Genomic DNA, 23,065 nt, shown 5'->3' with positions numbered 1-23,065 from the left:
AAAGAAAAGCACACAGATCATTTTGCCCTTGTATGATTTCAGGCCATTGGTGTAGTGACAATTGTGCTGCCAGTGAGCATTGGGTACATGTAACTCATTCAGCATGCCGCTCTTGGAAGAGATCATGCATTCAAAAACAGATACACCAGAAGTCTTTAGCATTACTGCACAGCCTGTACCAGAATTTAAATTAATAAATCAACATCACTGGACTTAACACACTCCTTATCCTGGACTATAGAGAAATACTTCCCCTCTTTAGAGAAGCTGTTTGAGAGGAGAGTAATTTTATCAGAATATCTTTTGGCTTATCCCTTCCTTCACTCAGTCCTCTTTTTTTTTATTTTTATTGCTAAGGACTTGTCACAGATCAAAACCCCACATTGTTTAAACTCCAGTATTTCATTACCATTTCAAAATCAAACACAGAAGACAAACACACAATCAATTTTATCAACTCATTACTCAGAAAATAAGTTATGCTGGAATGGTTATTTGTGTGGAGACCATGTTGAAAGAATGTATATTCAGAAAGGCAAATACATTTTCAAATTTGAGAGAGCAAATTACCTTTTAACCCTTTACAAAAATACTTTACAAAATAGTATTAAGCACGCCAGTAATAAGTTACACTGCATCAAACAAAAAATTACAAAATAAAAATGCTACTTTATACATTAGAAATTCTGTGAAGACACTCACAAGCTGTTCTTGCTTCCCATAAATATTGGATAAAAAAAATAGCCACTGGATCTAATATTTCATATTCTTCAACATGAATAGACAGTGGCATTAAATACAAACCAGAAAATCGTGATACCACAGCAACCCCAAATTCAGACAGATGGTTCCCCTGCAGTAGCCAGGCTTTTTAGAGGGACCAATACCTGCTCTTCAAAGAAGAGAAAATTCAAGAGCTGCCAGGTACAGCACTCTGTGCTGCTGAACATGCATTGAGTTATATTTTCTGAACACTGAGACTTATTATAATTTTCTCATGAAAAAAGTTGAATGTCTCGACATTTATCTTCAAGAATGTAAAATTAAAAGTCAAGATTACCTCCACCTTATCAAAATCCAGCATGAGAAAGTGAATTTCCTAAGTAATTCTTACAACACCAATGACTGGTTTCACATGGGCTGCTAATAGTAGCTAACAGACTGAGAGAATAATGTGTAAGGTATTCTTAAGGTTATAATGAGAAAAATTTGTACAAAGCCTTGTAGAATTAGGGCAAAGTACAAAGAGATTCAAGTTGTATCACTAGCAGACATCCATCAATGCACAGAATCTAAAGTTATAAAAAGACAAGTGGGATGATCTATTCTTGCATATCCTCAGCCGTGCATATCCCAGGTCATTGCCTTTCCCATCATTAACCCCAGCACTGGGCCCACAGTGTTTGATCAAAACTTTCCTTACAGAAAAGCATCCAAGCTGAAGCTGCAGATGTCAGGAAATGGTGCAGCAGCTCTTCCTCTCAGTAATCCCTTCCCATATTTAACCAGATTTAGAATTGAATATTTTTACCTACTCTTGATTTGAATTCATCTGTTTCAGCCACTGGTTCCCATTTCCTTTAGCACCCAGTATTTGCTTTCTCTGCAGACTCTTAAACACTACAGACACCCACTTTTCTCATGATAAATGTAAGAGATGATGCTCTAAGGATTGAAGACCAACCATTTGTTCCTACCCCAAGTATTCTGAGCTGACTTCCTGAACTTTACCCTCAACATCCCTCCTAAGACATGGATATCAGAGTGACAGCAACTATTTTAGCATTGTCTTGCCAAGGTACACAGGGATATAAGCAGACAAAGCTTCTCTCCCAGTTCCCATTCCCATTTTCACAAACAAGTATTGCATCACAGCTCTCACTAGCAGCCTGCTGCCAGCTGTTAGTCAACAGGACCATCTCTGCTCTGCCTGACAGAGTCTTCTCCCACTGGAATATTTCTTTTTCTTAGGCAAGTTCATTTATTTACGTTAGATCCTCTACAAAAAAACGCAGAGCTTTTTGTGTGAAGTGTCTACTACCTTCTTATCCCACATTCTGCCACTCTGGGCTACCTGGAAATGAAGCAGCAGAAATTAAGAAAGATTATTCCAAGTAATTGACACAAATATTGAACAGTGTTGAAACTGTTCTGATCCTTGTCAAATTCCTGTAGCACCTCACAGTGATTCTCCTGAACGTGTGCCTGAGAGGAGGCAGTTCAGCCAGAGCTGCATTTAGTGCACAGACTGCTGCAACAAAAAAAGAACTTGCAGGAAGGAGCAAGAAGGGCTTCAGATCAAAGCCCAGAGAGCACTGAGCACACCCTGCCACTGCATGGACTTCTCTGTCACAAACAAATGCTACAGATAAGTGTACAGAAGTTCTTAAACCCAGGAATCACATCTGTCACCTGAAGGTGAAGATGCATTGCTTAAAGCAGTAATTAAAACAATTAGGAATGCCTAGCACAGCCACTAAGAGTCTTCTGGGTTCCCAGTTTGCTGAAGAAAATATGGATCATCACCCCAGATTGGTTATCTTAAGGGGTCAAGTGTTGAAGAGGAGGTATGAAATGGGTGACTAAAATAAGCAAAGGAGAACAACAGAAGGAATGTCTTCCTAAAGAGAGGAATGACCATATATAGCATGGCTTTTTTTAGCTGTAGTTGATGTGTTTGATGTCTGAGGACCTTTCATCAACTCTGCCATCAAGTGGTATTTCCCAAATGGAGGACTGGTGTTCTGCAAGTGCCAGCAGTTATTTATTTGAGCTTTTGAAAGCCTGACTGTTCTATTTATCCTTGCAGGGGCCATTACCAAAGGGCATTTTGCAGTATTTGCCTCCAATGCTGACATGACTGTGCTGTTCCCTCTCTGTCCCTGCTCAGGACTAAGGGACCTTCCCATGCAGAACCTCTCCCCGGCTGGGGAATGGGGACAATTCTCTGACCTCAGAGACCCTAGGAGGTTTCCCCAGGCACAACAGTCACTGGGCTGGCTTGTGTTGCACATCTTTGTAAAAATAAATATGGATAACACCTCTATGTTCACAATACATACCTTTAAAAATATGCCTGCCGGCTTGATCTTCAATACCTTTCAGGACAGTGCCCAGAAACACCTAAAATTATACCTATGTAGCCAAAGTGTAATATATAAGTAATAATAATAAAAATCAAAACAATTGGCTGACATATCAGTTCTTCAGGTGGCCTAATCCATAATACTGAGATATATAAAAAAGATACATAATTTTTGATGCAGTGAAAGTACAAGATACAATGAAAGAGTCAATCTGAATAAACACCCTTCCTTTCTTGTTCTAGACAATCATCCTCTGCTTCCTTTAACTATATATTGAGGAGAAAATCCCACAAAACCCCACAGAGGCATACTGGATAAGAAACAAGGGAGAACAGGCACCCTAAACTGACCTGATTTTATGCCTCTTTAGCCTCTGCCCTGGGACACCATGGACTGGATCAGAGCAAGGGACACACATGTCAATAAAGCTGACAAATTTTTGTTTGATCGCTGCTAAATTTGGCACTGAAATCACCAAAACCCAAAATGCTGTGCAAATAGCAAACTAATTTTTTTAGTACTCTACAAAAGGGTCTAGAGACTAGAAATTTGCTAACAGAGAAAGGTGCCAAGAAAAAGTCATCAACACCTTCAGCTGCCCTTTTTTTTTTTCCTTTAGGAAGTAGCTAGCAATTTAATACAACACTCAGATGTAGAAGCCGTGTAGGATTTAACCAGTCTGGATTTAACACTATGAAAACTTTATTCTCTTTTCTTTGCACAGAGCTATGACTGCCCTGCCTGCATCTTATGCAGCCTCCAAAATCACCCACGGATATGATACCAACACCTGCTGATACAAACCTGGCTGCAGTAAGAGCAGAGAGCAAGATGTGCTCTGAGTTCCACGGCCAGCTCAAGGGTGAGCAGCTTCATGCAAAAGGGAGACCAAAGCTCCCCCGGGCTCAGCACAAGGCAGAAGGGCAGAAACAGGGGGGAAAGGACCTTCACAGACCCTCAGTGCCTCCCCACGTGCCACTTTCCAGCCCTGCTGGCTCACTTTGAAATCACCTTTTGCTGTTTTCTCACAGACAGGCTCGAAGTGCCTTTGCTCCTATTTCTTTATCTCTTCGAGTCACTAATTTTATGAACCAAGGTTGAAGTGCAAAATACCAAACCATCTATTTGAGAGGAGAAGGATGTGATTGTTTGCTGAGCTTTCCAACCAGGTTACATTTCAGTATGAACTATGCCTGGTACAGACACAGCTTTTCTCCTGTCTTTGCTAAGAAAAGAGGAAAAACCCAGAATCCACTTGAGGACTTGTCCATATTATACAAGAGGTGAAAAAACACCTCTAAGATCTGAACTTATGTTTCAACTGCACAAGAAAACCACCACACCACTGATTTATCTGCTTTTCCCCAGATATCATTTTACAAGTTGCTTTCATACCAAGACTTTTAGTTAACGTAAATTAAAAATACATTTTAAGATTTACTTGCTAAAAAACCTAAACAAAACCCAAGTGAAGGAGTCTGCATTTTTCTATTACTGAAACACACCATCACTCACACCAAAGACTGTCCTATAGCACATGCCTCTGCAAGAGGGAAAATGTTTTCTGGAAATTTGGAATATCATCCTTAAGGTTTCTAGAAGCTATAGAAAAGTTATACAGATGAATAAGATTGAACTGTAGTGCTTAACCCTAGAAATGTTAGCAGAAAAAAATTATTTAAAAGCAAATGCTTTGGTGACAGCATGATCAGAAAGGTCAGCATATAACTGAAGTTATATTCTGGACTTTTACCAAAAAATGATGCTGTGCTTTCCACAGAGCTCACAGATTTTATTTTAAATCCTTGAAGCCTGTTAAGTTCCTGAAGAAGACATGATTGTCTTGTTTTTGTCAACACACCCACCTACCCAATCAACCTTCAAAACATCAAAATTCACTTCACTCCCACTATCTCCTTGATGTAAATTATTCTCCTATTAATAATTCTCTTTTGTTATAATCAACCTTTCCTACCTTGCATGAATTGCTCTCATGCTAATGTGGCTGAGTTTGATCTAACTTCTTAAAGAAGTCCTCATTGGAAAAAAAAGTAAAAATGTTAGGGGCAAAATTCTTGTCCCCCTTCAAACACTGGAAAATATCTTAATGTTTGTAGTGAATTTCATCATTTCATCTGCAGGATTCAAAAGCATCCCTGACACTAATTCAGCTGGGCTCCTGACACTGGGGAAACTGGCCATTACTAACAGGTATTTGCCAAACCATTTTCTATTCCTGCATAATTCCTGGAAGTGCCTGAAGAGCTGCTGTGCTCCAGAACACTCCTCCCTCTGCAGGTCTTGACAATTCCCAGCATCCCCAAGGGGGCAGTTCCTCATGATGGCCACATTCCAAACCAGAAATAATAAATATAATTAGTTTAAATAATTATTAATATTTAAATAAATATTAATAACATATATAAGTAATAGATATAATAATATATAAACATACCCTGAGAATGCTTTCATGGAGAGCAGCACTGAGCAGTCCCCGGGTTTGTTCATTAATCCCACATTATGTCGCCAATGCAAAGCAAAATTTCTTCCACCCCTGAATTATTCTTTTCACCCTCACTTCAATGGGGAGCTTTGTGCCATGAGGCTGCTGTGCCACTCATGGAACACAAAAGGTATTGCAAGAGTTAACCTGTTTATTACCTGCTGCAAACAGGATGTTCCACACGTGGAGAACTGGACGTGTTTGCAGGAGAACTGAGGATGCTCCCCAAGCCAGATGCTGCAAGTTCTGCACTAGGACAGAGGCTGCCCACTGAACTTTTGCAGTGAACGTCCTTTATTGTACTCAACCCTTCCAGTGGTTTTCCAGTTTCATGGAAATATTGCTGAAGCAACCCATCTTTCTAAGATTTCCACTCTGTGTTCAGCACCTGCAGCACAGGGGCAGAGGTGCTGCTTACAGCAAGATTTTCAACATCACCAAATCCCTTAGAAGTCCCACAGGTGGAGAGAAAAATCCATGGATCTACAGAACAAAAGTTTCTGGATGGTGTTAAATCAAAGTCAGATAAGATAAATATAAAAGTTCCCTTCTGAAATCTATTAGAGATGCAGGAGTGTCAAATACAGCCTTTTGTGTTTGCAGGTTTTTTTCTGCCACTTGTTTTAACAAGCTGTTCATAGGACTGGGGTTTGTTTCAGTTTTTTCCTTTTTTTTTTCCTCCCCTCTTCCTTCCTGGCTACCTGAAGTCTCCCCAGACACCTCTGAGTTTGCAGCAGCAATTCCCAGGAGACTGCTCTGACACGATAATAACATCCAGACTGCAGCTGCCCTGCTGTGAAGTCCAGCCAGTGATTCTCCAGGGCTCCTGTGTGGGCTGGGGTATTTGGGTTTTCCTTAATCTTTTATTTTTATTATTAAAGATTTTTTTAAATATAATTTCTCTTTGTTATTGTCAAAGATACTTTTTACCCAGGGTGTTCATTCAGGTTGTCAAGCAGAAAAGGATTTTAAAATGCAAAGGCAGCCAATGAATTGTCCTTTTTCCTGCTTCTCTGTCTTCCTAAATGCTTTTAGGACAGATTTTTTTTTTTTTTTCACCAGGCATATATACTGATGTATAATAGGAGCCAGAATTAAATCTCTGGTGTGATGTCTGTGCCCAATAGGCAGTGAATTACAGAAAGTGTCCCTGCAGCAGCTGGTGAGTTGGGCAGAGAGGGGTTTTGTATCATCACTGCAATATACTGTGCTGACTTTTCTAAAAACAACAACAACAGGAATTTTCACCTTTGGTCTGTGATCAGATTTTAGCTCCTCTACTGCACCTCATTTCTGTGGGGTAACAGCAGAGCTAACAAACACACTTTCTGCTTGTGTTTTATGTGAAAATCCAAAAGGCAGGCAAATTTATGAGTACTGCTGGGAGATATATGACTGTCTTTTGGCAGTGAACTCCGAGTGATGAATTATTTTAGCAGCACAGGTCAAACAATAGAACTGCATGACAGCTGCAAGCACACACAATAGCAAGGAGCACAGCTTAGCTGAAACTGAAAAATGTTTCCTAAAAACTCTGTCCAGAACGATAGAATAATTTTTTGGGGGAAGATGTGAGGGTGAAATTTATATGTTGTTTAGAAACCTTTTTCTATTACACAGTTAAGACACTGAAAAGATGGAATTTTCCTCCTCCATACCTAAGTCTTCAATTTAAAAATACCAGTATGGAATAATTTTTGTAGGATGCAAGGGGATGTTATCACAGCTGAAGTAGCATTGTACCTCAAACACTCCTTCACCACTTGTGGAGCTGTAATCACATGTGTAAAGTTCAGGAAACCCTCTATATACCTATATCCTTATGCTCCTAAAATAAGGAATATTAGCAAGACTTTGATCCACATGCTTAGAGCATGCTGACCATCAATGCTCTTACGATTTATGTTCTAGTACTTTACAATATGCTTTAGAAAAAAATCAGGAAAATAGCCCTGCCTTGGAAGAGTGCAGCCCAGATTTCCCAGGAGAAAAAGACAAAACGAGGCAGAATGTTCCCCCAGAGAAGGGCTGGGGGCCCTGCTATCATAAAACAAGCTTAAATAACTTGAAAGCAGTTAGAGAAAGAATTCAAGTTACATGCTACACAGGTGTGTAGGAATGCATTCTCTTTCTGGTGGAGTTACTCAGGGATGTATTAATTGAAGAACAAAGCTATGCATTAGCTATTTATACACTTATGCAATCAATACTGAAATACATGAACATATAATTACATAATTATCACATTAGGAAGTCCATAATGAATGATTTAATCAAGTTAAAAAAGAATATAATAAATATGGCCAAATGATATTGAAACTGCACCATATGAATAAATCTGACTGGGAAAAGGCAAGTACCCAGCAGAAACCAGTAGGGGACAACTAGTTTGCACATCAAGATGTATCACAACTATAATACTTAAGAATCCTGAGGACATTTTTGTACTTCAAAGAATGAAAACAAATGAAACCCAACCCACTGACACAAGGACTTGAAACAAGGAATGATTCCATGTGGATTAATGTTGTTAGAGGCTAGAGCCATAAAAGTCACTAGTTGCTTGTAAAGCCAGATGCATGTTAAGATGACAGATTTTTGAGAGAGCTTTTCTGCTCCGAAGATTCATTTTGTGATTCTATATTCAGAAACAGCTCCATTTATTTTGTTTGCTGGGACTGGTTACCGTCATCCCCAAGATTTTCAACCTCTGTCTACGCAGCCCAAAAATGCATCATTTCCCAAGTTCCCTGTGTCACATCTGCAGCCTCACTCAGGGCTCTGTGGAGCTGGCACTCCCAAGGCTGAGCCAAGCTGGCTCTCCGTGCTGCAGAGCACCCCGTGTCCCTGCTGCACAGCTGGCACTCCTCAGGGCTGGCAAATGCCACCATGGGCACAGGAGTCACTGAGGCCCTGCTCTGCAAACACCTTACAGCTACAAAACTGGCAGATTTAGGCAAACTTGCTAAGTGCCACTGAGCTGCATCAGCAGAGCGGGTCCCGGGTGCCAAAGAGGCAGCGCAGCTCCCGGAGCCCTGGCACGCTGGCAGCAAGAATGGCACAGAACTGGCACCACTGGGGGTGACTATGGAAACAACCACGGCAGGGTGAAGAGCAGGAAGAGAGCCACAGGGGAATGAAAGCAACAGGGACAGTTAAAGAGCAATAGACAGAGCCCAGCCAGGCCAAAAGCCCTCCCCCACTCCTTCTGCAGTATCTTGTGCTCTATTACCACTTGAGATGCCCTCTCCCTTCTGCTGCCTTTGCTGTGCCAGTCATTGGAATTGTCTCCCAGTCCAAGGTGGTAACCAGCAGTAGTGTATTTATTAATAAAGCCATAAACTGTACCAAGCTTTTGCTGACTGATAAAAAGGTTTCTACAAACACATTTCCATTATTCTTTAATTTCAGCAAAGAGAGGCAAAGGATTGAATGGGAGAAAAGGACATGTTAGGGAGTGGCAAGGCACAGTCTCTGGAGAGCTCAAACCAACAAAAATGCATAGTCTCCACTGTGGAAAAAAATATGGCTTAATAAATCATCATGTGAAGTTGCCATGGTAATAGTAAATGTCTGGTTCTCTATACTGTTTAACTCCATACATCCACTCCTGCAGGAGAGGAATAACACCCATTTCTCCTCCGTACCAAACACTGGAGATTCTTATTTAAGGATGAGGACAGAGTGTGCAGCTCAGCACAGGCAGGCTCACGACCTGCAGGGTACTTGAGGTGAAGGAACACTTTCTTTATGCAAGTCAGCTCCACAGCACACACCCGCTGTACTTTTTGCAGAACTCGCTTCCTGCTGCAGTTGCCTCCGACTGCAGCCTGCCAGATCACCAGCAAAGCAGCCCCTGCTTGCTAAAACTGGCAAAAGCTCTGCCATTGACTGAGCAGTGCAGCCCCACAGGGAATTAATCCATGGTGTAATCAATTATCATAACTGTAGGTAAATATAGACACATGGAAGCCAAAAGAGCTTTCTGTGGACCAATGACTTCTTGGAGGGAGGGGCTTAAGTAAAAAGAAAGAATCTGACAGGGAAAAGGATGGTGCGTGGGTCTCTCGCAGAATAAGGTCAGCTCCCACAGACTTCCTCAAGCAAGTTTCTTAATGTTCCTGTATCTCAGTTCCCCCATCTGTACAACAGTGTTAACATGTACTCTGCTTATCTAAGCTTATTAGCATGGAGAAAGTGGTTTGTAATCTGAAAGTTCAGAGCCTATGAAAAAAGAAAACTTTTGTTTCAAAACTTCACTGCCTCTAAGAGTCTGAAAAAAAAATAGCCTGGCTGGCAATCCCTGTGCCAAAAAGCACTGTCAGTGTTTGTAAAGCAGAGATGAAACATTTCCACATCACATAAAGAAGCAAATTGACTAGTCATACTTAAAGCACTATAATAAGATAAATGAGCAAAAAGACAGTCAAGAAAAACCAAAGCGACAGTGGCACTAGGAACAATCACTGACTGGAGAAGTGCAGCTCAAAGGCAAGAGGAGAGAGAAGCTCAGGTTCAGCTTTCCAGCAAAGGAACACGCCAGTGCTGCAATCCAGCAGATTTCAGTGTCTGGAAATCAGCTGGGTTTTTCTAAATATTCATTTCAAATGCTTGCTGTCCCACCTCGGATCATGGTCGCACCTATGGCACGTGACAGCAGTTTACATAAGGTCAGGTTAAATCTTTCCTGGTTTCTCATAAGTGAGCTCCCTCAGACCACATACACACCATGAAATCTCATTGCCAAAACCCAAACCACAGTTCTTGAAATATAATCTGTGAATAAAGAATACTTGTTTTCATTAAAACAGGTCCTAGAAGGCAGTGCCAGCACAGTAACTGTAAGAGCAGGCAGTTCAGCTGCACTCTCCTTTAGACTCTAGCTTTTGCTACTGCAATTTCGCATTAAATAAGATACAACATTAGCCTAGAACACAGCTCTTGTAAAACTGGAATTTTTCAAGAGGAGCCACTAGATCTGTTCCAGGACAAGTACTTTTCTCTCAGTCTTTACAGAAAGCTCTGTATCAGGCTATAGAAATACAATATATATAAAAGTAGTTCCTAGCTCAGAGCAATTTATCACAACTCCACATTCTCTTCTTTAAAGGAATATACTATCTAAAAAATGGGATGGGATTTTTAACCCAACTAAAACTTACTGTGAATCTGAATCCTTTCTAAAATGAGTTTTTTCTTAACCTGTAAAAGATTAACTAAAGGTAAAAGCTTCTCAGAACAATGATACAACTTCACACATTGTAATCAGACAAAATCATCACTTCATTACCGACTTCATCTCACAGGTAGAGAACAGATGTGCATCTGTTTGCAAGAATTGCAGCAGCTGAACATTTGACTTTCTCAACAGAACATTTCAAATACCCATTTCCTTGTCTTTCTGCATTTATTTTGTGTTCCTGAGACACAGAAGTAATGCCAAACCCTGAGAAAGCCAGCAATGCACAGCTGAGAAAGGCTCCTTGGTTCAAGGTGCACTTCACACACCCCTAAGAGCCAAGAGCTCAGGGTTTTGGGGTCCCCACTCCTCCCTGGCGGGACTGATCCAGCCGTCACTGTCTCCTAATGCAAACCCAAACTCCAGATGGAAATATAAATTCATAATAGGTTCAGGGCAAATATCCAGCATACCAAGGTTACATCACAGTGGATGCAATTTGCAACTCCAGTGGAAAGACAGTGAAAGGAATCAAAGTGATCCTTTGAGGAAAGTGTGATGTACAAGCTAATGCAAAACCAGCATTTTGTGTCCTCTGCACAAAGACATCCATGGCTTGACATTAAATATGTACAAGATTTGAGCCTGGGCAATTTCCTTGGAAGCTACCAATGCTATCTCTCTGCAAACACTTTGCCTTCACTCTCAAAGAGGCCAACATATCAAAATATTGCCAAACTGTAGCATTTACAGGTCAAATGATAACTCACTGCATTAAGAAAGAAAAAGAGGACACCATTCCTTACCTGAGAAAACCTTATGCCAACAATGGACACGAAAAAAGCCCTCTAAGTATGTAACAGAAGAGGTAAAAAATAGTGAAAAACCAAAATGAATGTCCAAGTTAAAATCCAAGAACATTTTCATCCCTTGTACTCTGGCTCTTTTCTTTCCTCTCAAGGGACACAGGACTCACGAGGTCTGCTAGGCACTTTCTGCACAACGTCAAACAAAGCAGACAGTATCAGAACACTTGGACACTAAGAAAAATATTTTGAAAATTATTTTGTCTCTTCTGAACAAGAATGCTGCCAGTGTCTACAAACACAACCACCAGCTTATTTCTACGTAGTTACATTTACCTCAAACGTGAGAAATTGCTGAAACATACGGTATTTTTAAGATGATAAATGTTTCTCAATCATCTGGCTCTTCTGCATGTATCTTAGTTTTTCTGGAATGAAGGTTAAAATAGACACCACAACACAAAGCAGTTACAGTTTGCTATTTCTCTTGGCCATTCTGTGGACAAAAGACAAGAAGTGTGCAAACATTCTAGCTCTGGTAGGCAATAGCAGAACACCCGTGATTCTGCATGCTCATGGCAGGGAGGGGAGCTCCCCAGAGGGGCAGCAGCAGCCCCAGCCAGGAGCTCTGACACTCCCCCATTTCTGTGTGTGCCTTGACACACGTGGCACTGCCAGCACTGCTCTTTATGTGCACAACAGCCAGGACATGCCAAGGCTGGCCACAGATCAAGGCACAGCCTTGCAAAGGACAAGAAATCACAGAGGAACTCGGGACAGAAAGCGCTGAAGAGGTTAACAGGAAAAAAAAAACCTTGTATTAATAAAACATGAAGTTATTTAAAATAGTTCAAGTGTAGCAGAACTCACTTTCAGTTATGCCAGACTGGATGATGAAGTTTGTGTGATTAATTCCATTCTCTTCCTTTTCATCTCAGAAAACTGTCAGCTCTGTTGTAGCAACAACATACTGTTACAGTGGCATCGTGAATAGCTCTTGGATAGCAAACAAAAAATATTAAGTGAGCTTTGCCAATTACCTTCCTCAGGTTTTGCTCACTTAAGCTGCCTTATTCCCTTAAAATTCTATTGTCAGTATATTTAACCTTTTAAAAGTAATAGGCACCACTTAAAAGCAATTGCTGCTTTAATTGTGAATTGGGGTCGTAAATCCATTCTTTAAGAACCATTTTTACAATCTGCTGAATTCTTTTGAATGTGCCTCCTTTAATTCCCTTGCAGGCAACTTCTGCTATAATGAAATTTTTCATTTGCAAATTAGATTTGCTTGTAGCTAGAAACAAAAAGCCATCATCAGAGAGCCAGTAAAAGGAATGCATCCTTACCTAGTAGGAACAATTAGTTGCAGTGACTGCAGTTGTAAAAGCTGCCTCTTTTCTTCTTTCTCCTCCAGCTCTATGATCTGAAGCAGGACTCAGAAACATTGGCACAAGAGGAAACTGTGTGTTTCTACACACAGAAAAAAAAATGCAGAGCTGTGGCTCTTTAAAGGGTCTTAAAACCTGACTGTATTAGGCAGGTTCCATTGCTAAATGTCATTTCTACATATGTGTACATATATTCTGCATATATCCATGTTACAGTAGAGAAAGGAAAATTTAATTATTAATGCAGAACTACCACTCAGCAAGGGACTGAAGCAGAGATTCACATAATAAATACTCTGCTTAAAAGCAACAGTAATCAGCCTGACAATTGTCACAAACTTCCCAGTGTACTCAACCTGGTTTGCTGTGTCTTATTGACAACAGAGAACTCAAAATAACAGAGCAGCCAAGCCCACCATAGCCCACTTTCTCAGGCAGAAACTCATGGTCACTTCCATTTGGCTTCCAAAAAACCTGCCAACAGCAAACAGGCATAAAAACACCAACCAACCAACTCAAAGCTACTCAAGAAGTTTGTAGAAGAGTTAAGCACTGAAAAAGGATCTTCTGAATTCCAGCCTTGTACCTTGACACCCATAAACCTGAGCTAACCCCAGAACACTGGGTATGGTTTAGACTTGAATCTATGTTTTCCCTGATGTGCATTTTGTTCTAACTTGTAAGACTTAATACTTCCTTGAGACCAAAATAATCCTGAGACTGTACAATCCAGTTGTTATTTCAGTAACTAAACCCTGTGCGAGAGTCGAGTATTGTATTTTTAGGTTCCCTGCAAGAAGCATTGTTCATTTTTATCCCTTTCAGTGGGTGATCTTTATCTCTGGCAGCCTTTGGGATCTTTTCTTCCTGTTCAAACACCAAGGACATTCTTATTATTCTTCACTCTAATGAATCCTGTAGCCTTCGGAGTGGGCCACAACTCATTTGGGGAAATTAGTGAAAGGGAATAGCTACCAGATGACAATGAGGAGACCTGAGAATGATCCCATTTTCAGGCATGAAAAGGAAGTCGCTGGAAACATACCTGCCATTAGGCACAGCAGGAGCTGGGAGCTTTGAAACTAACATTGCATAAAGAGAAAGTTCTGCTTTTGGAAAAGTGGAAGATTTTATCTGGATACGTAAATCTGTCAATCGCCACATGCCGTATTTCTCTTTGCAGCAGAGAGGTTTGCGAGGGCTTTATTTTTTTCTGTCAACCATTTCAAACACAAAATTCTGTTCTTTTTTTCCAGTCAGCCCTGCACATCAAGCTCAGGAACCCTTGCTGAAAAGCTCTTCCGGCCTTTTATCCTAAGCCCTGCAGAAACCAATTTGAGAGCCATAAACCAGGTTATGTGCAAAGCGCTGATGAAACCATCGCTGCCGCTTTGCGTGGCAACGCTTTGACAAACTCAAGATCTAGAACTCTCTAAGTCTCCTCCCTTTCCTGCAAGAAGGTTTTGCCAGGGCTCACAGACCACTGGAACAGAGCAGCCAGCAGAAGGTACAAGTAGAATTTGCCAGGCTGTATCAAACCACTGTGCCACAAACTCTGTAACCTGCCCAGAGCCCCACACAGTGCCTGCTGAGCAGGGGAAACACACCCAGAGTTTTCTGTGGCACACCAAGTTTTGTCCTGGAGCAGTAGGGAAACAGGCTGGGAGCCTCTGAACTTCGTTCCACCTCCACCACTTGGTGACCAGTTCAGAGATGAAGCCTGGAAGAGCCCACGCTCCCCCAGCTGCAGCAGGATCCAGCTCCTGGTGCTCCTGCACTTGAGTACAGCCCTGATGGGTCTGAGCACCATCACAAGGCAGCACTCAGTGAGGAGGATCCCAGGCAGCCTGCTGCATCCACATGCAGTCCTGGAAGGAAGGAAGGAAGGACACACTTACAGCCAGGAATTTGCAAATTAGGCTGCTCCTAGGCAAACCTGCTGACCAAGCTGGCTGATGGGTAGATGGCTGATACCAGTCAGTTGAGAAGGAATCAAAAATGCTGAAGTCCAAATACCACACTTCGAGGTAAAATAGATTGGCCTAAAGAGGGTGACTTAGGAACCTAGAACAAGCACAAAGTATGCAGTCAAGCTTTCCTGTTTACATAACAACATTTGTTCCTACTTTAGCGTGAAATCTGGCACAATAAAAAAAAAAGCAAACCTTGGATTCCTGGCAAACTATTTTTGGTGAAGCTCACTGTTGTCCCAAAGGTCCCAGAAAGACAAGGACTTGAACCTCAGGCTGAACAACCAGACCATTACCAGCTCTGAAAAGTCTTAGTGTCATTTGTCCTGGTGTCAATTCCTGTAACAACAACAGGAACAAGGTCTTCAGAGCCCTTCCACAGCCTTTCATCCAGAATGGAGCACTCTCCTGAACCCTGGCTGACTGGGAGGGTGCAGGAAGCCACAGCAACTCCTTACACGTGGTAGAAAACCTGAGCTCTCCTGTTCTGCACATCTCACAGAGGTCTCCACTTCTCATCAGAAAGAAGATCCAGTCCTGCCAATACAGAAGTATTGCACCCTTCTGTGCCACCAATGCCATGACACAGCCCTGCCTGCCTAGATCACTCCCTCTATTTGCCTGGTTCTCATTTACCCTTGACAACCATCATTCCTGTGCAACAAACACCAAGATCTCCTATAGAAGCACTCTGGTTTTCTTTTTCTTTCTGCCTTATCACAGTTATACTCCTCTCCACATGCTGGTGACACACATGGATGCAGCTCTTCTGGAAAATACATAGCATTAAAAGGGAAAAAAAAGAAACAACCAACCAAAAGAAACAGGTGAAGGCAGAGGAGAGGGACTGGCAATACAAGCTATAGAAGAGATGGCCTCATGTGCTGCCAAAGACAATGGAATCAGGTGTGAGTTACAGACCAAGCAGGCAGATATATTTACAGCTCAAACTGTGATTCCATTTCAGCTGCTCAGACTTCTGCTGACAAAAAGAAAAAAAAAAAAAAAAAAAAAAGGTGTGTTAAGGATGACCCTGGGGAAAAAAGTACAAAAAACCTGCTCCCAGAGAGTGATGGAACTTCCCATGAATTGACGAAAATTTAAGCACCCCAAACCCAGAAGAGAAGCTCACCTTTATGGACCTTTACAATTCTAGCCTCACCCCTAGCACTGAATAGATCCAGTCTACAGAACCTGACACAGCCCCATCCTAAAACTATAGAAAAGCTGACACCTCCTCCCATCTGCCCTTAAAAGTTCCACAGTACAGTGGCACAGCAGAAGTGAGAACAAGGAGGTGACACTTCTTGCCCTCTCCCAGCATGTACCCTTGTGCCCTGGAGGAGCAGAAGGAAGCCCCACTGTTATCTGAGTGTGGGAGGCAAAGAAGAGAGGTTCAAGAAACAGGCCAAGGCTGGAGGGATGTCCTGACTGCAGAAACGGTCCAAGGTGGCAGCACACAGACTGGAAAAGAACACTCCTCTTGCATCTAACAAGATAACAACTCCAATTTCCAGCAAAGCTGGTAAAGCAAAGCCTGTAGCAGCACAAGGTAACTCGCTGTGTTTGCTCCTCCTCCCCTGCTGGGCCAGGCTCCTGCAGCTCCTGCACAGCCCAGGCTCCACAGCCCAGCCCAAACCTGAACCCTGCCAGGGCCCTGAGCCCAAATCAGCACAAATCCACCAAAGCTGTCCTGCCACGTGCTTGGACATGCTTGAAAACAGTGGAGTTCATGATCTTTATGGATTTTAAAGGAATAGAATCAGATCAAAGTATTTCAATATTTTGATGACAAAAGTAAGAAACAATACCTTCAAAGGAAGGGAAAGGACAGAGCTGCTTCTATTCTAGCATTTTTAACTATAATGCACAGCATTCTGCAAATTTTAAGTTATATATCAGAATGTAACTCAGAGACAATAACTTCCATGTTTGTACCTCACCACAGGCTGACAAATTTTTTATTGCCCAAGGGCCCCAACAACTGTGGTACCTGAAATGGTAAAGGCCAGCTGGGCAGCAGAAACAACAGAGCCAGCAAAATGGGATGTTTACAGGTCAGACCAAAGCAACAAGAGCCTCCTGCTGTGTTACAAGGGAAAAAGCCCCAAACCTCTGCAGCACTTCGAGGTAACTCCAAAGGGGACTGAGCAAAATCTTTGAAACTGGCCATCCATTTCAGACACAACCACACTAAGCCCTCTCTACTCTTCCACCAATTCTTTAAATAGTATTCAAATAATCTTCTCATTTTCCATTCTTACTCCAAGCTGATGACTTCCCTGTATTTTATTTTATTTTTTAAAAGCCTCTCCTAAGCAATTATTTTGCCTAACAATTATTTTTATTTTATTGCTGGCATGAAACATCTTCAGATTTCCCCCTGGAGGGCCATCCCTCCTGCCTCTACAGCCGATTTCCTGGAATCCAGGGGCTCCATAATTAATCTGAGAGATACTTTCTGTAAGGGATGCATGACATTTAGAGTTACAGTAACACTGCCTTTGGTTATGTTTTGGCTTTGTTTAAATCTTTAATACTGAACTTTACTTCAATCTAAGAAGAACTATGTGAAGTGACTGTTAAATGTCCTTTATTTTCCTCCATCTTGAAGACATTTGTTGTTGCTGTAAACAACTTGAGCACTTCCTGAAGACTCCTGTGAGTGATTCTGCACAGGCACAAACAACAGGTACTGGATATTAAGCAGGACATTCCAATTCCTATCACATCCATTGACTCTTGGCTCCAGCTGCACTGGAAACCTGTGTCCCAGAAAGTTGGCACGCAAAGAAAGCAGCCCATGAACAGTGCAACTTTGGGTCATTTGAATGCAGGAAGGGATGAAAATCCCTTTCCCTTTAACATGCTGAATTTGCCTTGCAACCACCCTAAAATGCCACTTTGCAAATGTGCTATGTTTCATTAATCTAGAAAAGATGCAACATCAATCTCCTTTACATCTCCAATTTGATAGAAAGGGTTATTTTTCTGGTTTCTCCCCTCAATTACACAATATGCTGATCCTTTTATTTTTATTAAAATTAATTTCTTTTTAGGAATAGTGAGGCATCATGTGCTTATTAAATCACAACTCTGAATGAATGCATATCAGGCTTTCTACCTCCTTACCTCTTATTTCAAAACCCACATTTGCTCTTCATGACCCACAGAAAAAGAAAAAAAAAAGAAATAAACCTAATGTCTCCCAGTCAGATTTAAGACTGTTATTTTCTAGAGATCTTATTCAGGCACTAGGAAAATCAGCAAAATCACAAATTAGCAAAAATTAGAAAATTTTTAGTGGGTTTGGGTTTTTACTAAGTCTCAAAGTCAGTAAGTCCTATCAGTTTCTTTCAAACATAAATTCTGACAAGTGTTGAACTTCACCTCTCACTTTAACATCTTTAGTTTTCCTAAATATCTTATCATGAAGCTTCCAAAATTTTGCTCAGTTCTGTAGGCTGAGGGGCACAACATGCTGGGGGATTTCACCTCATCAAGGTGAAATTTCAAGGACACAATTTCAACTCAGTGCCTTTAATATTTCACCACAATGAGGAAAAAAAGCAAACCAAAAGAAGAGTATGATTTTCAGTATGCACACCTGCTGTAAAGCAGCAGAGACACATGGCCTGGCATTTACCCTCACTTGCCAAAGTAGGATAATGCCTTGTGATAAAATTATTAACAAGGGAAAACAGACATTTCCACAACCCACTATTTTGATTTTTTTAAAATTCTTTTTCATAGTCCCTCTCAAAATTTAAACTTGGGATGTTTGACAAAGTATATAATGATTTTTTTCCCCCAAGTTATGATTTGTAATTTATGCAGACTATCATAATGTGAATAATGAAATATTTCTGCATAGTTTTATTCCTATGGGTTATGAAAGGAAGAGCACTGGCACTGTCCTGTCATTGCAAATGGTCCTGGATTTCTGATGTCTCACTTCAATTGATGTTAATGAGAAAAAGAAAACTCAGGCAAAATCTGCTGTTGGCACAGCATACAAGAAAAAAGCCTCACAGAATCCCAAAAGGGGGAGGGTGGAAGCAGGCAAATCTCTAATGCATAAAGTAATAGAGTTTCAAAAGACCTTTACAAGCTGTTAAGTAGCAGTTGGAGAAGAGAAAAAAAATTAAAAATTACCTAAATGGCCACACAAATGTGGGCAGGACCTATATCTTAATAATATTTTCCCCTTCCCACGATCTGTATATGCCTGCACTATGGATTTCAGCTGAACAAAATTAAATTTAAAAAAAAAAGTTTAAAAAAAAGTGGTGTCACTCCATCTGAAATCATTAGAGAGCTCTGACAGTTTCTTTGGGTAATAAAAGTTAAGATATTCATTTCAACAATTTTGGCTTAGACTACACTGAACTTTACTGACAGAAAATGGCAAACCTTCAGAGGCTCAGCCATCATGGCTAATAAGTGCTGCAATGAATCAAACTGATTAACTGGATTCCCTATGGACTTCCAAAACATTTCTTTGTAATTCGCAAGCAAATATACATATGTGCCATGAGCTTGTTAGATAGATGACAAATGAAGAGAAAAGCCTCAGTGTACATACAGCTGTTCTGAGTTTGAAATCCCTCAATTCAAAGTCTTGGGAACTCCTCTGGCACCATTTCCTCCTTGAACACTTTGGTGAGAAGGCTGAATTTCTGGATGAACGCTGCTCATTTGCAAGTGTTCCCTCCATCCTGCTGATGATTATACATCAGTAAACTCATTAAGGATCAAATCATTATATCCAAAATTACAGGGTACCTTTTTTGTGAAAAGTCAGATGTTACAGAGTTGAAGGAAGAAGGATCAAGACCCTTCAAAAAAAACTAAGCAGGAAAAAGAAGAGGACCATGGGACCCCTCACTGTGTTTCTGTGAAGCCACCAGGTCCTGGTGACCTCTCAGCTTCTGGAGAAGAAGCTGGTGTGGAGAAGAGCTGCCAGGGCTGGCAGGGCACCCAGCTGGGAGCCATTCCTGAGGCTGTGCTGTAAAACCTGGGAGAAGAGGGAAAGGTTTGTGTGGCACAGGGAGAGGGAAGCACAGCTCCACATGGCAGCAGTGAGAGAGGAACTGAAATATTGGAGGACAATTTAACAGCATCAGTCAGGGTAACCACCCTTAAACACAAAGAGAGGCTGTACAGGAGAGGGATTGTTCATTACCAATCAGTAAGGCACTCATTAGGACTTAAGGAAAACATTCCTTCTTTCAGAGATGCATTTCAATATCCACAGTGAAGCTCCTGGATATCTTTTGGAACTATCTGCATTAAATATAACTCAGAGGAATTCACATTCCTACGATGTACTGAGACATAATGTGAAATACTGCATTGTTTTAAGCATCCAGCCATTATCTATTTCCTACTTGGAAGCTGAAGGACTCAAGGGGAAACTGATTAGGGTTCTATTTTTAGTTAAAGATGCTTAAGTGATAAGTAAAGCAAGGTTCTAATACACCTATTTTTTGCTTACTAAAAAATATTTTATGTTTTAAAAAAATCCTGCTGTATTGTTTTGTCTTCAGAGAAAGCATATATACACAAATACTTCAGTTTGTGATCAGTACCTGATAAAAACATGCCACCTTTTGCAGCTTGAAAGAAGTATTTCAAGCTAAAACATGTGGCTTGCCTTGAGTGTATTATACATGAGAATGGGAACCCTCTCCCTCCCACTCCGATTTCCTGCCTTGGAAATGCCCCCTGTGAACACAGGGAGCTCCATGAGCTTTCCATCTTCCCATCAAAGTGCTGGAAACTGCAGTGTTTGACTCAAATTGGATGGAAGAGCTGTTAACCATCAGCAATCCAGCTCCACATCTTGCTTCAGTTTCTCCTTATGCCCTGTGATGAGGGCACTGATGTGGAAGGAGACTTCCTATGTTCTGGTCATGAAATATATAGGAGCCCAGGAGTGCATGTGCACATTCCAGGGATGTGCTCTTGTTCCAGCACTACACTGCCCTTGAAACCATAGCAACTCATCACCCAGACTGATGTCAAAGTGTTTCAGCTTCAAACACTAATGCATTCCTTGGGCCACCACTAAAATGAAAAAGACAGTTTATTGTAGCATTTGTTAAAGTACTCCTCGGAATGAAATATTGAGTAAGTATCACTTCTTAAAGGCCTTGTAATTCATTAAAACAAGAACCAACCCCCCTAAAACCTTCATGGGAACGTGTCAAACCAAGGGAAAATCCTGCATGGAAGTTCCTGCTGCAATTATGAGGTTCATCTGTGTGTATTTGGATGACACTGTATCAGCTAACCTCAGAAAGGCCTCGAAAAAGAAGCTTCTTTTAAAGCACCAAACTAAGTTGGTACCTGGGTAAGTTCCAGAAAGACTGAGCCAAGGGGTTAGAACAAAGCACAGATTTTCCCTTCCCTCAGCCATCCCTGGCTGCCTCTCCCACTCAGCTGACAAGCAGTTTGCAAAGAAAGGAAACAAGAGCAGTGCATCACTTTGTTCCCAGGCTTCTGCTTACCTCAGAGATTCCAGATCACAGTAACTGTTCACTGAGCCTTCATTTACCTAGAGAAATGCCTCATCTTATTGATGAGCTCATAAAACCAGTCTCTAGATGGTGATAACTCCAAGCAGCCTTCTTGCCTTACAGAAACAGTTCCCATTCAAGCATTGCTGCAGCTGGAGACTCTCCCTTCTCTGGGTTTTATACTTCTGGCAGTGCAGAGGCTAAATAATAATGCCAATGCATCTCCACCTGTGGAGACAATTAGGTGCTTCTTGTTTTAATCACCTGGGAGAGGTGGTGTACCTCACCCAGGACTGCTCCTCTACATTCCTCAAATTGTGTGTCCTTCTGTTCCAAAATCTGTACAAATAGTTCTTTTTAACTCTTTGGCCAGGTACAAGTGCACACCCATCCCTCCATTTCCTCTGCTCTTGGATACTCCCTTGCATGCAATCAGTTGGGTCTTTTCTGAAGTCAGGGACAGCAAGAGTAAAGAATATCACTTGGTGAAAGAAATTATTAGAAGAAATAAAGCACTTGCATAATAGCCAATTAGAAGGCAACAAATTCTTAAACCAATTAGCCAGCAGCTTGCAGCTGGACAACTGGGACCCAGCCTCATACAAAACACTGCTGTATTTCAGTGAGAAATGGAGAGATGGTGTTCTTGTCCACCTCCAAGGTGTGGGTACCTACAGTCCTGTCCTCAGCAGCTTCATTCCACCTAGAGCTTGGCAGCCAGGAATTGCCCCAAAGCTGTGCTGGGATGTCAGAGCAGCCCCAGGGCCCTGAGCAGGGACTGCCAGCACAGCACAGACTGCAGCCAGCACAGCTCCTCTCCTGCCTGGACCCAAGGGAGCAGCCTGGAGATCCAAGAGCCCCTGGACAGCCACAGATGATGCCTTTCCTCACAGAGCCACCTCCCTGTCCCCATCCAGGCTCCATGCAGTGTTTCCCTCTGGTGTCAGGGGCTGCCTTTCCTCTCCTGTACAGGGAGTGGGAAGTGAAAGGGGGTTTGGAGGAAGCTGCTGCCTTACAGGGTGGGGATGTGGGTTCTAGGACAGGACCAGGGAAGGAAGCAAGTGTGCCAGAAAAGAGAGGAGATGAAAGAGTGATTGCCACCCACTTCAACACCCTCTTTAAACACTTGGCGTCCTCCAGGCTCCTCCCAGAACAACCCTACACTCAGACATCTCCCCTTTGGTGTCACACACCTTACCTGCATTTCCAAATGGGATTTTGTCTGTGTGACTCAGAGCCTCAGGCTGTGCCTGTCTCAGATGAACTTCCTCACCTGAACACACACCTTCCATCTAGCAAAAATATTCCTCCCACTCGAGACTACAGAGCAAAGGTAGTGTGACGTGGCACCTGTTTGTCACCTCTCCTGGATCTGTTGTCTCTGACTGCAGTTTTAATTCTTCCTTTTTAAAATTCAGCAGGAAATATTTCAACATATTTAGCATTTCAACTGATGAAGGGGCCCTAGTTGTTATTTTTCCCCCTCATTAAAAACACCTTTGTCAAAATTAGTTAGAGCATGACCAGATCATCTCTGTGCCAAAGGTCAATTGGAAAAATCAGCTGTTCCTTCTCTTATGGCAGCTCCTCTGCTTTTGCATGTACTCTGATG

The 23,065-nt window shown here is 41.7% G+C and overlaps 1 protein-coding gene and 2 long non-coding RNA genes across 4 annotated transcripts in view; 1 reads left to right on the top strand and 2 right to left on the bottom strand.

The window, feature by feature from the left end:
* Positions 1 to 23,065, bottom strand: part of RORA (RAR related orphan receptor A) — a 472,196-nt gene that overhangs the window by 270,475 nt on the left and 178,656 nt on the right. The gene's annotated exons all lie outside the window — the stretch shown is intronic.
* LOC135280957 (uncharacterized) lies at positions 3,115 to 21,670 on the bottom strand. Its single transcript, XR_010347758.1, has 4 exons — positions 21,445 to 21,670; positions 12,921 to 13,044; positions 12,445 to 12,525; positions 3,115 to 3,135 (listed from the first exon to the last, which is right to left on the bottom strand). It is a non-coding gene; the product is annotated as an uncharacterized LOC135280957 (long non-coding RNA).
* Positions 3,828 to 6,059, top strand: LOC135280894 (uncharacterized). Its single transcript, XR_010347702.1, has 3 exons — positions 3,828 to 3,948; positions 5,228 to 5,297; positions 5,761 to 6,059. It is a non-coding gene; the product is annotated as an uncharacterized LOC135280894 (long non-coding RNA).

The sequence above is a fragment of the Passer domesticus genome, chromosome 14 (genome assembly GCF_036417665.1).
Source record: "Passer domesticus isolate bPasDom1 chromosome 14, bPasDom1.hap1, whole genome shotgun sequence".
Taxonomy (NCBI): Eukaryota; Metazoa; Chordata; class Aves; order Passeriformes; family Passeridae; genus Passer; species Passer domesticus.
Note: the sequence above shows the minus strand (reverse complement) of the source record. Positions and strands in the feature narration are given on the sequence as shown.